Genomic DNA, 16,490 nt, shown 5'->3' on the forward strand with positions numbered 1-16,490 from the left:
CAGTGGAGACAGACAGGAGGCGAGGAAGGTGGGAAAATACAGGAAGACCGATGTATTTACACGGTTACAGGGAATCCCAGAGGTGCTGGACAAGTCCCTGAGTGGAAAGGTTTGCCTGGGCTAAGAGGCAATAAATTACAACTTTGCCAGCCTTCTTCCATTTTGTGAGAGACACTCAATACCAATGGAACTCCAGAGCCTCATCAGCTACAAGGAATTCTGGCTCTCCGACTTGTGTAAATCATGACGGGCTGATGGGAAGGCTAAGTGGAACAGTTTGCTGTGGGTCTCATTCACTGCTATCTTGTGAGCTCCAAAGAGCATCAGGACGAAGAGAATTGCAGCCACCAGGACTGGAAACTGTAGCAACCAGACGGTCTCCAGGGTAATGATGGATAATGGGCAAAGGGCACACAACCTCCTGTGTACAAAAAATAGGATCCACTGGAAAGGCTCTATTGACTGCAGGTGTGGAAGCAGCAGTTTTGTCAAAGACTGCGCCTCGCCAAGGCAGAAGTCACTGAGCTAACCGCAGTGAAAGTGGAGAAGCCAGTACTGGCGGCTCTAAAGGTCACCATAGTAACTCAACTTCCATGCCACATGATTATTTCAAAGAAATACTGGAGCTGTCTTTGGAATTGCTCATCTGCAGCTCATTACTACGTCAAGAGGTCACCAATACTACCTTCAAGATGGTCAGCCAATACATACAGGACATTGGTTAGGCCACTTTTGGAATATTACATTCATTTCTGGTTTCCCTACTACAGGAAACATGTTGTGAAACTTGAAAGGGTACAGAAAAGATTTACAAGGATGTTGCCAGCGTTGAAGGGTTTGAGCTATAGGGAGATGCTGAATAGGCTGGGGCTGTTTTCCCTGGAGCATCGGAGCCTGAGGGGGGACTTTATAGAAGTTTATAAAGTCATGAAGGTAATGGATAGGGTGAGGAGCCATAGTCTTTTTCCCAGGATAGAAGAATCCAAAACTGGAGGGAATAGGTTTAAGGTAAGAGGGGAAAGATTTCAAAGGGACGTAAGGGGTGACTTTTTCACGCAGAGGGTGGTGCGTGTATGGAATGAGCTGCCAGAGGTAGTAGTGGAGGCTGGTTCAATTACAACATTTAAAAGGCACCCAGCAAGTACGTGAATAGGAAGGGTTTAGAGGGATATGGGCCAAATGTTGGCAAATGGGACTAGATCAGTTTAAGATAGCTGGTCAGTGCAGACATATTGGAGCAAAGGTATTGTTTCCATGCCATATGTCTCTATGACTCCATGAGTCTATGCAGCATGTTTCCATTCTGTACAGTCAGACCGGGAGTGTTATAGGAATCCTGCATTCCACTGTGCATAGGATATCAAGGACTGCATATATGCTCGTCAAGGCTCCTATGGTCCAGCGATAGAAAAGGCATCTACTGCCTCATATAGAACTGGGATAAGACAACAGACACCCATCTCTCAGGTCATTTCCAGGTTCTCAGAAAAATGCCCTGGCACCTACAAACAAATTCAGTTCCAAGTGCCTAACCTTTTCAATCAATTCCACGTTCCTTCCTTGGCAGAGAACAGGTGACAAGTGGCATCCACTGAACAGACAGCCACTTGCAGAACCTGAAACACAAGTGCAGAGGAGAGCTACAACTCCCAGCATAGGAGCATCAAAATGGACCCAGGGCTTCAGAAGATGTGATATAGATGCCACAATAGCTACAGTAGAGCCTTTTAATATGGCCAAGCAAGGGTGCTGCATGTAGGAAGGGCTTAAAAATGTAAAAGCAGCACAGATCCTGCCAAATGGAAAAGACACAAAGAGCAACAAAGGACCACAAAGCAGCTTATAAAAGCTACTAAAAGAGATTAGGAAAGGCAACTTGCCAGGAACATCAAAAGCAATGAGAAGAAATTTTATAGTTACATAAAGGGAAAGCGAGTCACCAGGATTAATGTTAGACCAGTAAAGACTGAAAGAGGTGATATTGTCAATGACTATGGGGAAATGGCAGCCATGTTAAATAATTACTTTGCCTCAGTATTTACAGTAGAAAAGGAGGGTAGCTTGCCAAAGTTCTGAGGTTTGGGAACAGGGGCTGAATAAAATTAATGAAGTAAAACTTTGGTAATGAGGAAATTAATGGAATTAAAGAGCGACAAATCCTCGGGACCTGACTGTTTCCATCCGAGGGTGTGAAAGGAAGTAACAGAGCACACTGTAGATGCAATAACTATAATCTTTCAGGGATCCTGAGATGCAGGAGTTATCCCTCAGGAATGGAAAATCAGACATGTCACTCCACTTTTCAAAAAGGGCAAATCAGAAAAAAACAGGGAATTACAGGCCAATTAGCCTAACATCTGAGGTGGAGAAATTGCTAGAGCATATAATTAGGAATAAGGTCACTGAATACCTCGATAATTTTCAGTTAATTAGGGAGAGCCAGCATGGATTCATGACAGGTAGGTCATACTTGAATTAACTCCAGGTTCTCCATCCTCCCTCAGATACCGACTCTTCCTACGTTAATTGCTTCACTAGCAGTCAGTGCACTTTCTGTTGCTTAGATCCTGAGATCTGGAATCCCATCCCTAAAGCTCTCTAGTTCTCTGCCTCAGTTTCCTTCTTTATGAGACTCTTCAAAACCTCTTTCTCTGATTCCCATTTTGGTCATGCTATGAAATACCTCCTTTGAGACTCAGTACTTCATTTGTTTCATGAAGCTTCTGTGATGCGTTTTCAGATGTTGCATGACATTAAAAAAAGCTTTTGTTTCATTCACAGGAGGAGGGCGTCACTGGTCAGGCAGCATTTATTGCCCATCCCTAATTGCCCAGAGGGCAGTTAAGTGTCAACCACATTGCTATGGGTCTGGAGTCACATGTAGATCAGACTAGGTAGGAATGACAGATTTCCTTCTCTGAACTGGATGAGTTTTTCCTGACAATTGACAAGGGTTTCATAGTCATCATTAAACTCTTAATCCCAGATTATTAATTGAATCCATTTGCCATGGGAGAATTCAAACCCAGGTCCCCACATCTTTACCCGAGTCTCTGGATTAAATAGTCTAGCGATAATGCTACTATAGGCTGTTGGTGCTATTGTAAGGGGCGTTTATCTACTGTCCCCATTGGGAAACCTTGAGAAGAACTTACAGATGCTTCATGCAGCAGCCCCTCTACCCTTTCAGGGTACACATATACCTTTCTTGTTGACCCATTGCTGTACAGGGCTAATGTTGGAGGTGATGGTGTGCAGGTCTGTCATCCACTGGGAGGTCATTGGACACAGCTGTCCAAGATGGTGCCAGTCTTCCAATGGAGGTTGACACATAGAGAACACCAGAGATGTGGCAGAGCTCATTAAAAACAGAAAGAACTGTGGATGCTGGATACAGAAACAAAAACGCAAATCGCTGGAAAAGCTCAGCAGGTCTGGCAGCATGTGTGGAAAGAAATCAGAGTTAATATTCAGGTCAAGTGACCCTGTGTTGTATCCCTAGCTATTAACTGGGTATTCTTATTGACTAGGTATGGCAGCCCTTTCTCCAAATTTATTTCCATCTTTTACTCACAGTCAACACTGCAAACTTCAGAGTGAATCAAGTCTTGATCTTCTGTTTTTGACACTGCAGCGCCACACGTCGGACCACACCATAACCTCCCTCTGCTCTGTTTATTCTGTTTGCTCTGAAGAATCTATCTCCTCTGCCCATTTGGAGGGTTAAGCACTTCCTGGGTGCCAGCCCTTGTTCTATCTTCTGCACAGTGTGACCAACTGTCCCAGATCTCCCATCACACTATGCTTTCCCATCCTGGTGCCTCATGCCTGGCCTTCCTGGCATACCATTTGTCCAAGATTGCTTCTTCTTGAGTGTGTATGTATACAGGGAGCAGCCCACATGGGGGCAACAACAGTACTCCCTGTACACTCCTCTGAGTGCTACCCAGCTTTAGCAGCTGGGTTAGAGGCAAGTAGAGTCTGGCAGGGCAGTGTCTGATCAATGTCCAGCCTCTGGTAAGGGGAACTGGGCAGGCAGAAGCAGCAGGGATGGTAATGGGTTTCAGGTTGGAGTCCAGGAGGTCAGTAAAGAGGGCACAGGTGTGGCCCAGGCCTGAGTCGGGGGTGAGGGGATATTAACTCCCCCCCACCTCCAGATCAATCATGGCCCCACCATCATCCCTCCCTCACCCACCTCCACTCCCTTACTTTTTTCCTTTAGAGTGGGTCATTTGACTTCTACTGATTGCTTTCAGTTCTCTCTGGAGCTGCTACCTTTTAACATCATTGCTGGCTGCATCTTAAAGATCAGTCTTGCAATACTAAGTACTGCTGCCTATGGGGGTGGGTTTAGCTCAGTTGACTGGATGGTTAGTTTGCAAAACAGTATGATGCTTATAGTGTGGGCTCAATTCCCATCACTGTCTGAGGTGACCATGAAAGACTTTCCCTCCCAATCTCTCCCCCCTACCTGGGGTATGGTGCCCCTCAGGTTGCCACCAGCCATCGCTCCCTAATGCGAAAGCAGCCCTATGGTCTAGTAAGAATATGGCGTCTTGACTGACTTCCTCCTACCAGGGCAGGATTGACTGGTACGAGGAGTCATAGTTTGAAGATGTTAGTAGGAAGGTATAAAGGAGATGTCAGAGGTAGGTTCTTTACGCAGAGAGTTGTGAATGCATGGAATGTGTTGCCAGCTGTGGTGGTAGAAGCAGAGTCTTTGGGGACATTTAAGCGACTGCTGGACATGCACATAGATAGTAGTGAGTTGAGGGGTGCATAGGTTAAGTTACTATATTTTACATTAGGATTAAACTTCAGCACAACATCGTGGGTCTGTTCTGTGCTGTAATTTTCTATGCTCTATGTTCTAACATCTTACCTCGTAGGTTCCCATGGCAATCTGTAGTTAATTGCAATCTCCAAGATTATCATATTTACATTTGCACCCCATGTCTGTGCAGTGATTTTACTGTCTTTTAGTCCCAACATCAGGATTTTGTTCCTGTTGGTAAAATTCCAGCACAATATCAGTGAAAGGAACAAGGCCTAGACACACTTCATTCAGTTAGCAGTTAACAAGGCTGAATATTCATATAATAAAAGTACTTCCTGGATGTACACTTCCCACTGAACCCATTGGCTTTAGAATACTTTAGAAATGGCCCAAACGGTATTTAACTGTGATATACAAAACGTGTCACAGATTTTTCAGCAAGGGAAAGTGCAAGTTAATGCTGGTGAGCCATTGGGTTTGGGTCCAGGCAAGGGATAAAATCCAAGGAAAATGTGAGCATGTCATGAAACCTGCTGTAATCCATAGACTTTCACTCCAATGATTAGGCTGTGTTCTAGCTCATAGGGAGAGACAGACTGTCAGTTTCAGAATGTTATTACTTGAATATGAAATCACACTGACTTGCAGCTTAATGTTAGCTCCAGAGGTTCCTGGGTTTCTGGGACTCACCAGTGAAAGTAAGGTAAGGACAGAGAGGCGATGGAGATGGGGTGGTTTGCTGTGAGTTGCTGAAGCAAGTCACACATCCAATAAATCAGCAATACTTACAGTTGCTTTGCTACTTACTTTATTCTGATTACTAACACAGAGGAGTTATTTTACACTGGAGAAGGTGAGGACTGCAGATGCTGGAGATCAGAGTCGAGAATGTGGTGCTGGAAAAGCAGGTCAGTCAGCATCCGAGGAGCAGGAAGAATCAATGTTTCGGGCAAGAGTCCTTCATCAAGAATGAGGCTTCAAAATGAAGGGCTCTTAGATTCACAGAGTCATAGAGAGGTACAGCACGGAAACAGACCCTTCGGTCTAGCCTGTCCATGCCGACCAGATATCCCAACCCAATCTAGTCCACCTGCCAGCACCCGGCCCATATCCCTCTAAACCCTTCGTATTCATATACCCACCCAGATGCCTTTTTAATGCTGTAATTGTACCAGCCTCCACCACTTCCTCTACCAGCTCATTCCATAAATGTACCAACTGCTGCGTGAAAAAGTTGCCCCTTAGGTCTCTTTTATATCTTTCCCCTCTCACCCTAAACCTATGCCCTCTAGTTCTGGACTTGTCTGAAACATTGATTCTCCTGCTCCTTGGACGCTGCCTGACCTGCTGTGCTTTTCCAGCACCACACTCTCGACTCAGTTATTTTACTCAGCCTCTTTGGTGTTCCTAAATACATCGGTATCGACCTTTCCCATATCCAAATTCTGATCTACAATGTGGGTGCTCTGAGCTATCAAAATAGCACAGGTACTTCTTACACTATGTTCCTATCGAGTTGTGTTCATTATCAGATGGTGACCAACAACACCAGTGTCACCAGTGAGACCTTCCGTACCAGCATACTCAGGAACAGCAGCACCTGCAGTAATGAGACATCTGCACTCCTGAGAGAGAACAGCAGCAGGCTCTATTTGACCAAAACTATGTATCCATCATCAGATCAAAGACATCATTGCTTTCCTCTACAATAGCAGCAACAATCAGCAATGGTTTCACAGTTATCAATTCTAGATTTTTATTGAATTCAAGTTTCACCATTGACGGTGGGATTCGCACTCAGTCCGCAGAGGGTCTCTGGATTAATACTCTCATGATAATACTATGAGGCATTCACTTCCCCTGTAGGCTACGTAGTTTTGTAGTTGCTGCGTCTGGTCTGTAGTTTCCTGTTTTCTACCTCTCTTCCTTTTTGAATAAAGGTGTTGGATTAGTTATCTTCCAGTCTATACAAACTTCCTCAAATTTAATGAGTTTTGGAAAATCGAAGCTAACACATCAACTGTTTCACAAACTACTTGTTTTAAGGCTGTAGAACTTGTCAACTCCAACAATTTATTCAGTACTACTTCTCTGGTAAATGGAATTTTCAAGAGTTCCTCCCTCCCTTTCAATCCCTGATTTATAGCTGTTTCTAGGATGCTACTTGTACCCTCTGTCGTGAGCACTGATACAAAATGACTGTTCAATTTGTCTGTGCTCCTTATCCTTATTTACTGATTCCCCAGACTTATTTCCCGTAGGATTACTTTGCTAGACAAACACAGAGGATGCTGGAGAAACTCATCAGGGGAGACAGCAACTGTGGACAGAGAAACAGAGTAAATGTTTCAAATCCAATAAGACTATTCCACCAAACTTATTTTGTTAACTCTTGTATTTTTTTTAAAACAGGGTCAAGATACCTGTATAAAGGGGGCACCTAGATTTGAACTGGGGGGGCCTTCTGACCTACAGTCAAATGTTCTATCACTGAACTATATCCCCTGTAGGCTTTTATATTTATAGTTATCTTTTTCTTGTCGTCTAATCTTTTTCCTCTTTATTAATCTTTCAGCAACACTTTGCTCTGTTCAGTCTTTTGATGTGCCACCTATCTTTGTGGTATTGCATGACTTTTCTTTGAAAGTGATACTGCTGCTACTGAGCGTTGGTGGTGGTTGCTCATGGATGTGGTGCTGATTTAGTAGGCTGCTTTGGCTTGGATGGTGACAAACTTCTTGAGTGCTGTTGAAGCTCCACCCATCCAGGCAAGTGGGGAGTATTCCATCACACTCCTGACCTGTGCCTTGTGGGTGATTGACAGGCTTTGGGAAAAGCGAGGACTGCAGATGATAGAGATCAGAGTCGAAAGTGTGGTGCTGGAAAAGCACAGCAGGTCAGGCAGCATCTGAAGAGCAGGAGAATCGATGTTTCAGGCATAAGCCCTTCATCAGGAATGAGGGTTGTGGGTTGGGGCTGAGAGATAAATGGGAGGGGGTGGGGTTTGGGGGAAAGCGGGAAAGCGATAGGTGGATAAAGGTGAAGGAGAAGTTGATAGGTTAGAAGGGGGAGTGATGGACAGGTGAGGAGGGCGGTGCCGAGTTGGAGGCTTGGGACTGGGATAATTTGGGGGGAGGGGAACTGAGAAAGCTGTTGAAATCCACATTTGGGAGTCAAAAGGTGACTTACTCGCTGCAATATTCCTAGCTTCTAACCTGTACTTGCAGCCACTGTGGTTATGTGGTGAGTCCACTTGAGCCTCTGATCAGTGATAACCCCTAACATGTTGATAGTGGGGGATTCAGTGATGGTAGCAACATTGAATGTAAAAGGGTGGTGATCAGATTGTCTCCTACTCCAGACAAGCATTGCCTGGCATTTGTGTGGCGTAAATGTAATTTGCCACTGGTCAGCCCTAGCTGGGAATGTTCTTAGCAGGAATACTAGAGAACTAGCATGCAAGTACAGCAAGCAATGGTAATGTGATTTTAATTACAAGAGGATTGCAGTATAAAAAAAAGAAGTCTTGCCAGAATTCTGAGGGGTTTGATAAGACCAGACCTGAAATACAGTGATCAGTTTTGGTCACCATATTTAGGGAAGGATATACTTGGAGACAATATGGCAATGGCACAAGTGGATTGGAATTGGAACAAAAGGATTATCCTATAATGAGATTCTAAGTAAATTGGTATGGTATTCTTTGGAGCTTAAAAGATTATGGGATATTTATTTTATTGTAATGTTTATATTTTAATATTTTGAAGTGTCTTGACAGTGTAGATACAAAGTTGCTTTATCTGGGTGGAGAATCTAAAAACATGGAAATAGAATCTCAGGATAAAGTGGAAAATCATCTAGGTCTGCGATGGGGAGATATTCCTTTGATCATAAATTGTGATTCTTTGGAATTCCCCAGAAGATTGTGAATACACCATCGCTCAAAAGGTGGAGATAGAAGATTTTTAATGTCTCAGAGATTAAGAGATATGGGGAGTGGATGGAAAAACAGAGTTGAAGCCCAAGGTCAGTCTTGATTGTACCAAATGATGAAGCAGGGTTGAGTAGCCATCTACCTTTCATTCCTTATATTCTTGTTTTCTGACAGCACATTCACAAATTCTACAAACTTAACAACAGCCAGTCAAAATCATTCCGCCATTAACCTGTAAGTAGTCGTTGGTTTCTTTAAATGGCGCTGGTGGAGTCCCTCTGCCACTGAACACACGTTCAGCTGTACATATTAAAGCAAAGGAGCATTGAAGTTCAACATGACTTACATCAAATCAGTATTATGCACTGACTCACATCACTACCTGTTACTTGGTACACTTATCAGCACACATTACTAATGTCCATAGTAATGCCCTTGCCATCATGGCATTTGGCTAAATCTGCATTGCAAATGTGCAGCCAAGGTATGGGTGCCATTTAACCTTCAAAACAACACCTACAAATCTGAAAATAGAGACACTGCGGAGCCAAAGTTTGTTCCTTATGTTCTTTGTGGAAAGGAAAAATGCCTTGGTTATTGATCAAATGGTTTTTGAATGAAATTGTTTGCACAGTGTACACCTCATTCATATCAAAGAAAATTATAGCTCCTCAGCAATTGATGCAATATTCTAGAGCTATAAGTTAGAGTCTGTTCAAGACAGCAAGATGATTTTAGGATTAAAGAGTGGAGTGTATGTAACCGCTTACAGCTGCTCTAACAAGTGCAATGTTCAAGGTTTTAACAGTTGTTGGACTTGTCCTGCATTAAATGTAATTTCAAGGAATATTGTGAAAATGCATTATTGACATTAACATTTTATCATCTTGATACTCAGCTCTGCCCATCTTCTCCAAATAAAGAATGATAATTTTGGTCAAAGCAAATGATAAGGATGTCCAAAAGAATGAATGTAATGTGATCATTTTGTTTTGGCGTTATGTTCATTCTTGATGGTGTCTAAAATTACAAATGGCAAATCCCCTCACCTGTTCAGATCATCAATCAACTTTCTTAAGAGTGCCCTGAAACTTAAGTCTGCTGTTTGATCTGGATATCGCATTTTAAAAGCACAATACCAAGCAAGGTCATTACTGATGTTTCTCTATATCTCCAGGAATAGAGCCAAGAATACAAAATAGAAAATCTTATTATAAAGGTTGCAAGTAAAAATATTAAAGTTTTGAGATATAATATGATTTTTAATGTCATGTTTTTACTTCACTAACTGATGCAGTTCCTTGTGATTTAAACGATTTCAGATGCAATTAAAAATAATACCGCAATATCATTGACTTTTATCTTTTCGGAAAAGAAAAAGTGATCAAAAGCATAGATGTAATTAAGGAGTTAAATAACGTTATGAATGATGAAGACAAAGGTTGAATGCATCTTAAGTGTCATCGGATGAACAATGGCATTATAACTGTTATTTACACTATGCTTTTAGTTATAATATAGGTAGACCTTTGTCTCGATACTATTGCTCAGTTCTGGCCATGGACCTGGGAACGATGTCAGGGAAAAAGACTGGAAAATGCTTCTTGATGCAGTGCTTCAGGACAATAAATATATCTCCTCTTTTCTTCAGCACTAATACAATCAACAGATTCCAGTTTAGAAAGTTAAAGCAGCACTTTTTTTTTTGCAATTATCTTTGAACTATTGTCCCTTTTTTCAGTTTCTTGCTTGGCTTTTCATAGAATCATAGAACCCCTAAAGTGCAGAAAGAGGTCATTTGGGTCTGCCCTTACCCTCCAAAGAACACCCCTCCCTATAACCCCACATTTACCATGGCTAACCCATATAGCCCGAACAGTGCCTCACAGCACCAGGGTCCCAGGTTTGATTCCAGCCTCACGTGACTGTGTGTGGAGTTTGCACATTGTCTGCGTGAGATTAGATTCTTTAAAGTGTGGAAACAGGCCCTTCAGTCCACACTGACCCTCCAAAGAGCAACCCACCCCGACCATTTCCCTCTGACTAATGCACCTAACACTATGGGCAATTTAGCATGGCCAATTCACCTGACCTGCACATCTTTGGACTATGGGAGGAAACCAGAGCACCTGGAAGAAATCCACATAGACACAGGCAGGACGAGCAATCTCTACACAGACAGTCACCCGTGGCTGGAATCAAATTTGGTCCCTAGTGCTGTAAGGTATCTCAGCTAATCACTAAGCCACTGCAATGTAAACTGATGGAGGTGTAGAGCGGTATTATAGAAGGGTATTAAAAGTGACATCACTTCAGTTTTAAAGTGAAATAATCTGATATCTGTGGGGTTATCCATAAGCAGAGGCCCATTGTTACACAGATGTTAGAGGCCTAGTATGAAAACCGCTGGACTCTCCTATTTTCAATTAGTTAAATCAAGTTTTAAAGAAACATTTGCCTCTTTTAGGGTCCTTGCACAATAAGCAAGCTCATAATATATAGAATCATGCTGTAGTGGGTTTCTGCTGTATCAAAATAAGATAAATATAGTTAGATTCAAGTATTAGACATAAAAGAAAAATATTTTTTTGAAGAAGAGAAGTAAATGTGAGTCTTGTGTACTGGTGAGTTTGCAATATTTATATCCAAACTGAGGCACTCAACATCATTATTGCTCTTCACAGCAAAATAATTGAGTGAATCTGTAGCTAACTTGGCAGGCGACCTGCATTGCAATTAAGGATAACTATATTCAAACTGATGTCAGGCCTGTACTCCTGATTAACCCACGTACATTGATTGTGACACAGGCAGCATACCAACTTACCATTATCAGCTCCATTTCAGCATCCAACCTGCGCTGATCAATGTTGATTGGCTAGAAGCCTGAGCAGGGGTTTGAAACATATTGTGACTGACAAATTTTAAAAGAGGCTGCATTGCTTAAAATGGAACAAGATCAACACACTCTGGATGCTAGAATTCTGCTATCATAGAAAATGCCGAAATATTAAACAGGTCAGGCAACATCCATTCTGATCAAATGCTACTGACCGAAAACTTTGGGCCATGTTTTCCGAGTTTGGTCACAATTCTAATGTCAGCCTCAATTCCTGCTGTAATTGAAAAATCACCTCCACAAGCCCCTGTTTGCTTTGGGCTTCACTGATAGAGAGGTTCCAATTGCAACATGATTGTGGCCAGCCCATACAACATGAAACAGAATTAATTATTTCGCTCACGTCAGCTCTTTGCAACATTGACAAAAAAACTAAAGCTAAATGAGGAAAACAGAGCATTTGTATTGAATTGAGCCTATAGTGTGTGTGTGTGTGTCCCTCTCGCTCTGCCTCTCTTCATGCCTGATAAAAGACGCCCCTTCCTGCAGAGTTGAATCCACAGCTATTATTCAGGATATTTACTTGGTGTTCCTTCTCACCATCAACACCTTCTGATCGAGGCTCCAAGTCACAGTTTCTGCTTGAAACTTGCTATCCTAGCAACTACACATTGACCACTTATTTAGCGATTGAGTAACAATCGCTGACCTAGGCACATGGTAAGGAATTGGGTGAAATTCAGGATTTGCTCAAAAGGACATCTCATCTTCTTAGCTGTGCTTGTATTTTCAATTGGTCTGTGCTCCTTTGCAGCTGACCTGCTCAGTATTGTTATTACCCAAGCTATGGACTGCAGTGTCCTTTATAAAGACCTCTCAACGTTGGCAACCAGCAATCACTCACAGAGTGGTGAAGTTCCTGCCCTACTGTGGCCAAAGCACATCTCACAATGTCAACGATGATCGTCAATATCAGCAGGCATCCTGCTCTACCACCCAAGAAGATTATGGCTGATCTTTTTGTGGCCTCTGCTACACTTCCCGTACTCTCACCTTATCCCTTAATTCCTTTATGTTCAAAAAATTCTATCTTAGCTTTAAAAACGTTTACTGAAGCAGCATCAACCACTTCACTGGGCAAGGAATTCAACAGATTTACAACCCTTTGGGTGAAGACATTCCTTCTCAATTCAGTCCTATATCTGCTCCCCCTAATTTTGAGGCTATGCCCTCTTCTTCTAGTTTCACCTGCCAGTGGAAATATCCTCTCCATGTCTATCTTATCTATTCCCTTCATAATTTTATATGTTTCTGGAAGATTCTTCCCCTCATTCTTCTAAATTCCAATGAATATAATCCCAGTCTACTCAGTCATTCCTCATAAGCCAACCCCCTCAACTCCGGAATCAATATCGTGAATCCCAGAGGAGTCTGTACCCCCTCCAGTACCAGTACATCCTTTCTCAAGTAAGGAGATCAAAATGCATGCAGTACTCCAGGTGCGGCCTCACCAGTACCTTGTACAGCTGCAACATTACCTCTCTGCTTTTAAATTTAACCCCTTTAGCAATGAAGGACAAAATTCCATGTGCCTTCTTAATTACTTGTTGTACCTGCAGACCAACCTTCTGTGATTCATGCACAAGGACACCCAGATCCCTCTGCATAGCAGCATGTTGCAACATTTTACCATTCAAATAATCATCCTTTTTACTGTTACTCCTACCAAAATTGATGACTTCACTTTTATTAACATTGTATTCCATCTGCCCACTCACTTAAAGTATCTATGTTCCTCTGCAAAGTTTCACAGTCCTCTGCACAGTTTGCTCTGCCTCTCAGCTTATTCTTATCTGCAAACCTTGACACACTGTACGTGGTCCCCAACTTCAAATCATCCACATAAATTGGGAATACTTGTGGTCCCAACACCAATCCCTGAGGCACACCATTAGTCACAGATCACCAGTCAGAATAGCACTCATTTATCCCCATTCTTTGTTTTCTGTTAGTCAACCAATACTAATACCTTACCTGTAACGCTATGCATCCTTATCTTATGCAGCAGCCTCTTGTGCGACACCTTGTTGGAGGTCTTTTGGAAACCTAAATACACCACATCTACTGGGTTCCCATTGTCCACCTTGCTTGTAATGTCTACATAGAATTCCAAAAGATTTGTTACCTATAACCTGCCCTTCAAGAACCCATGCTGCGTCTGCCCAATGGGACAATTTCTATCTAGATGCCTTGATATTTCTTCCTTGATCATTGACTCAAGCATCTGCTCCACTACAGAAGTTAAGCTAATCAGTCTATAATTCCCCATCTTCTTTGCACCTCCCTTGTTAAACAGTGGCATCACATTTGCTGTTTTCCAATCTGCTGGAACTGCCCCAGAGTCCAGCTAATTTTGGAAAATTACCACCCGTGCACTTACTATATCTCCCGCCATCTCTTTTAATACCTTGGGATGTATTCCATCAGAGCTAGGAGACTTGTCAATCCTGAGCTCCATGAACTTGGCCAATACTACCTCTTCTGTGATAATGATTGTTTCCAGGTCCTCACCTACCTTTGTCTCTTTGTCACTTACTGGTATGTTATTAGTGTCCTCCACTGTAAAGACTGATATAAAATATCTGTTCAATACCTTGGCCATTCATCATATCCCATACTAAATGCCCTTCTCATCCCCTAAAGGACCAATGTTTACTTTAGTCACTCTTTTTTGTTTTATATATTTGGAGAAACATTTGCTATCTGTCTTTGTATTCTGAGCCAGTTTTTTTTTAAATGTTCTATCTTACTTTTCTTTATAGCTCTTTTTGTGGCTTTCTGTTGACCTTTAAAGTTTTCCCAAAATTCTACTTTCTCACTCTTCTTGGCCACTTTGTATGCCTTCTCTTTCAATTTGATAGTCTCCCTTATTTCCTTAGACACCTATAGCAGATTACCCCTTTTCTTACATTCCTTCCTTTTCACTGGAATATATTTTTGCTGAGCACTTTGAAATATTTCTTTGAAAGTCCTCCACTGCTCATTTACTGTCCCACCAAAAATATTTGTTGCCAGTTTACTTTAGCCAACCCCTCACTCGTCCCATTGTAGTTTCCTTATTTAATCACGGGACCCTGGTATTGGATTTTATCTTCACACTGTCTACCCGTATTCTAAATTTAACCATACTGTGATTGCTCCTTCCAAGAGGATCCCTAACTATGACATTATTAATTATTCCTGTCTCACTACACAGGGCCAGATCTAGGATATCTTGCTCCCTCATCACTTCCGTTACATACTATTCAAGAAAACTATCATGGATACACTCAATGAACTCCTCCTCAAAGCTACCCTGAATGAGCTGGTTCGACCAATCCATATGTAGCTTAAAATCCCCCATGATAATAGCCTTACTATCTTTACAGGTATCAGTTATTTCTTTCTTTATTGCCCGCCCCCAGTGTGATGTTACTATCTGGTAGCCGAAAGACCGTGCCTATCAGTGACTTTTTCTTCTTAGAATTTCTAATTTCTACCCAAATGGATTCAACCTCATGCTCCATAGAACCCATATCAGCTCTCAGCACCACCCTGATGTCGTCCTTGAATATCAGAGCTACACCACCTCCCTTACCTTCCTGTCTGTCCTTCTGAATAGTCTGATACCCCTGGATATTTAACTCCCCGTTGTGACCATCCTGTGACCATGTCTCTGAATGGGCTACCACATCATATTCATTCACGATGATTTGTGCAGTTAAGTCATCAACCTTGTCACGAATGCTACGAGCATGCAGGTAACGTGCCCTTATACTAGTTTTCATACCCTCATTGGTTTCCAGCGTCTCTAATAATATCTCCTGAGTTATTCTTCCTTTTTGCTTCTTTCATAGTCTGCCTTGTACTTAAACCTTCCTGCACACATGCTAACCTGCTGCATACCTTTTTATTTACCATTATACTTCCTGTTGTTTTCCCTTTCCCTTCCACCGACTCGCTCGTTTAAGTGACCACCTACTTATCCTTTTCGCTAGAACACCAGTTCCAGACTGGTTCAGGTGGAAACCGTCCAATCTGTACCGCTCCCTCCTGTTCCAAAACTGATGCCAATGCCCCATGAAATGGAACTGCTCTTTCCCACACCTCCTCCCTTAGCCACATGTTTACTTCCCTAATATTCTTGTCCCTAAGTCAATTTGCACATTGCTTGGGCAGCAACTAGGAGATTATGACTCTTGAGGACCCGGTCCTTAATTTTATTCTTAGTGCTTGGTAAATCCTGAACAGGTCCTCCATCCTACCCTTGCCTTTGTTGTTAATCCCAACGTGGACCATAACAATTGGAACCTCCTCCTCCCGCAACAAAATATCCTTTCAAGCCGGTCGGAGATATCCTGTACCCTGGCACCGGACAAGCAACACACCATGCGAGACTCCCGATCCGGCTTGCAAAGGATACTATCTCTCCCCCTAATTACTGAATCTCCTATAACAACTACTTGGCTTTTTGCTCCCCCCACCACCTCTTGAATGGCCTTCTGCACCATGGTGCTGTGGTCAGTTGGTTCATCCTCCCCACAGTCCTTTTCCTCATCCATGCAGGGAGCAAGCATCTCATACCTGTTGGATAAGGTCAAGAGCTGAGGCTCCTCCATTCCTGAGTGCAGGATCCCCCTACCTGCCTCATTTGCAATCATACTCTGTTGTCCCAGATCAGTAACTGAATTTGAATTACTTGAAATTGGAAGTGTAGTGGACAGCGAAGAAGGTTACCTCATATTACAACAGGATCTGGACCAGATGGGCCAATGGGCTGAGAAGTGGCAGATGGAGTTTAATTCAGATAAATGCGAGGTGCTGCATTTTGGGAAACCAAATCTTAGCAGGACTTATGTACTTCATGGTAAGGTCCTAGGAAGTGTTGCTGAACAAAGAGA

General features: G+C 42.6%; 1 long non-coding RNA gene across 1 annotated transcript in view; it reads left to right on the forward strand.

Moving 5' to 3' along the window:
- The first annotated feature begins 220 nt into the window (after nucleotides 1-220).
- LOC122551112 overlaps nucleotides 221-16,490 on the forward strand; it is a 23,059-nt gene continuing 6,789 nt past the window's right edge. The window contains exons 1-3 of the long non-coding RNA XR_006312001.1: nucleotides 221-234; nucleotides 1,032-1,042; nucleotides 7,666-7,673. This is a non-coding gene — a long non-coding RNA (uncharacterized LOC122551112). The remainder of the gene's footprint in view (nucleotides 235-1,031; nucleotides 1,043-7,665; nucleotides 7,674-16,490) is intronic.

Source organism: Chiloscyllium plagiosum, chromosome 6 (assembly GCF_004010195.1).
Source record: "Chiloscyllium plagiosum isolate BGI_BamShark_2017 chromosome 6, ASM401019v2, whole genome shotgun sequence".
Classification (NCBI taxonomy): domain Eukaryota; kingdom Metazoa; phylum Chordata; class Chondrichthyes; order Orectolobiformes; family Hemiscylliidae; genus Chiloscyllium; species Chiloscyllium plagiosum.